The sequence below is a fragment of the Dasypus novemcinctus genome, chromosome 1 (genome assembly GCF_030445035.2).
Source record: "Dasypus novemcinctus isolate mDasNov1 chromosome 1, mDasNov1.1.hap2, whole genome shotgun sequence".
NCBI lineage: Eukaryota > Metazoa > Chordata > Mammalia > Cingulata > Dasypodidae > Dasypus > Dasypus novemcinctus.
In genome coordinates, this window is record NC_080673.1 from 72,871,808 (window position 1) to 72,875,074 (window position 3,267).

Below are 3,267 nucleotides of genomic sequence, written 5' to 3' on the forward strand. Positions count from 1 at the left end.
TACAGAAATGCTAATGATTTTCACATTGATCTTATAATATCCTGACAATTTACCGAACTCATTTATCAGTTCTAGAAGCTTTGCTGTAGGTTTTTAAGGACTTTCTATGTAGAGGGTCATGTCATCTACAAATAGTGAAATTATTACTTCTTCCTTTCCAATTTAGATGTCTTTTATATCTTTTTCTTGTTTAAGTGCCCAAGTAAGTATTTTTAACACAATGTTAAATAAAATTGGTGACAGTGGGCATCCTTGTCTCATTTCAGATTTTGGAGGGAAAGCTTGTAGCATTTCACCATTAAATATGATGTTAGCTGTCAAGTTTTCATATATACCCTTTATCATGTTGAGGAAGTTTCATTGTATTCCTATGTTTTGAAGTGTTTTTATCAAGAAAGGATGCTGTGTTTTGTCAAATGCTTTTTCTGCATCAATAGAGATGATCATGTGATTTTCTTTTCTTTTGCTCTGTTAATGTGGTATATTACATTGATTGATTTTCTTATTTTGAACTTTCCTTGCATACCAGGAAAGAAACCACTTGATCACAGTGTATAATTCATTTAATGTATTGCTGAATATGATTAGAAATTATTTCCATGAGGATTTTTGCCTTGAGGTTCATTAGAGAGATTGGTCTATACTTTTCTTGTGGCGTCTTTGTATGGTTTTGGTATTAGTGTGATGCTGGCTTCATAGAATGAGTTAGACAATGTTCCCTCCACTTCTATTTTTGAGAAGAGTTTAAATAGGATTAGTGTTAGTTCTCTCCAGAATGTTTGCTAGAATTCACCTGAGAAGCCATCTGGTGGTCCTGGGCTCTTTTAGTTTTTGATGACTAATTCAATCTTGTTACTTGTGATTAGTCTGTTGAGTTCATCAATGTAGGCTGCTTGTAAATTTCTAGAAATTTGTCCATTTCATCTTTTCAACTAACTTATCCATCTTTTTGGCACACAATTTTTCAAAGTATCCCCTTATGATACTCTTTTATTTCTGTGAGATCAGTGGTGATATCCTCTTTCTCATTTTTTGTTTTATTTATTTGTATCTCCTCTCTTTTTCTCTGTCTTAGTCTAGCTTAGAGTTTGTCAATTTTTTTAGTCTTCTCAAAGAACCAGCTTTGGGTTTTGTTAATTTTTTTCTAATTTTTTTTCTCTCAGTTTCATTTAGCTCTGCTTTAATGTTTGATATTTCCTTCTTTCTGCTGGCTTTGAGATTAATTTCTTGTTTTCTAGTTCTGCCATTTGTACAGTTAGGGCTTTGATTTTAGCTCTTCTTTTTAATATAGGCATTTATGGCTATAAATTGCCCTCTTAGTGCTGTTTTGTTGCATCTTATTGGTTTGGATATGTTGTGTTCTCATTTTCATGATCCTTGTGCACTCGAGAAGATATATTTTGAGAAGAAATATATCTCTATATTTAGATGTAATGTTCTTTATATATCTATTAGATCTAGACATGATAATGTATTATTCAAGGTCTCTGATTCTTTATTGACTCTCTTGTCTAATGGTGATAATGGTGTATTAAAGTCCCCCACTATAATTGTAGAGGCATCTATTTCTTCACCTAGTTTTTCCAATCTTTGTCTCATGACTTTTGAGGTACCCTGGTTAGGTGCATAAATGTTTATGAATTGTTCTTTCTTCTTGATAAATTACCCCTTTTATTAATATAGAATGTCTCTTTGTCTCTTACTTTAGTTTTGCATTTATTATCTATTTTGTCCAATATAGTATAAATACTCTTGCCCTTTTCTGGTTATTGTTTGCAGGTAAAATCATTTTCCATCCATTCACTTGAAACCTCCCTGTGTCCCTGGTTTAATGTGAGTTTCTTTAGACAGCATATAGATGGGTCATATTTCCTTTCTGCCAGTCTGTGTCTTTTGATTATAGAGTTTAATCCATTACCATTCAATGTTATTACGGCCAAGATAGTACTTATATTAATCATTTTTTTCTTTAGATTTGTGTGTCATATTTTGTTTTTATTTTTCCTTTTATCTTTTTCATTATCCTGACTAATACTCTTATTCTTCACACTCCTCCTAACATTCTTTCTCCTGTTTGTACCTTTTAACCTGAAGAAATCCCTTTAGTATTTCTTGAAAGGCAGGGTTCTTGTTGACAAACTCTCTAAATTTATCTTTATCTCTGAATATTTCGAACTCTCCCTTATTTTTGAATGCCAGCTTTGTTGGATACAGAATTCTTGGCTGGCAGGTTTTTTCTTTCAGCACCTTAACTATGTCATACCACTTCCCTCTCATTGCCATGGCTTCAGATGAGAAATCAGTGCTAAATTGGATCAGGTTTCCTTTGCATGTGATGGATCTCTTTTTTCTTGTTGCTTTGTCTTGAGCATTTGTCTTTGTCTTGAGCATTTGATAATTTGACAAGTATATGTCTTAGAGTAGGATTTATACTGTTTGGAGTGTGCTGTGCTTCCTGGACATCTACATCCATGTCCTTCAAAAGAGCTGGGAAATTTTCAACCATTATTTCTTCAAAACTCTTTATGCCCCCTTTTCCTTTTCTCCCTCTTCTGAGATGTCTATAATATGTATGTTCATGTGCTTCATGTTGTTATTAAGTTTCCTGAGTCCTGCTGCATTTTTCTCTATCATTTTATTTATCTGTTCTATTATCTGTCTGATTGCAGACGTACTATCTTTTTTAAAAAAGATGTATTTATTTTTAAATTTATCCTCCACTCTCATAAATGGTTTTCTTGTCTGTCAGCTCATTCTTCAGGAGACACTGGGAACCAAACCCAGTACCTCCCACATGGGAGGTGAGTGCCCAATGGCCTTAGTCATATCTACTCCCAGCAGGCTACGCTGGCTTGTGGAATCTGCTCTTTTAGGTATCTGTTCAATGCAGTGGGTGTGGCATCCACCCATCTTCTTTAGAAGACACCAGGACCCAAACCTGAAACCTCCCACATGAAAGGTGGGCATCCAATGGTTGAGCCAAATCTGTTTCCCTGTACTATCTTTGATATCACTAATTCTGTCTTCTGCATGTTCAAATCTGCTGTTATGTGTTTCCAGTGTATTTTTTTATTTCTTGCATTGTGCCATTCATCACCATCAGATCTGTTATATTTTTACATACGCTTATGATTTCTTCAGTATGTTCATCTAGTGTCTTCTTAATATCATTTATCCTTTCCTTCGCTTCATTAAGTTGATTCATGATATTCATTTGGACATCCTTGTTGTTCCATGTTCTGCATCTCTCCCTGTTTTTTAGTTTCT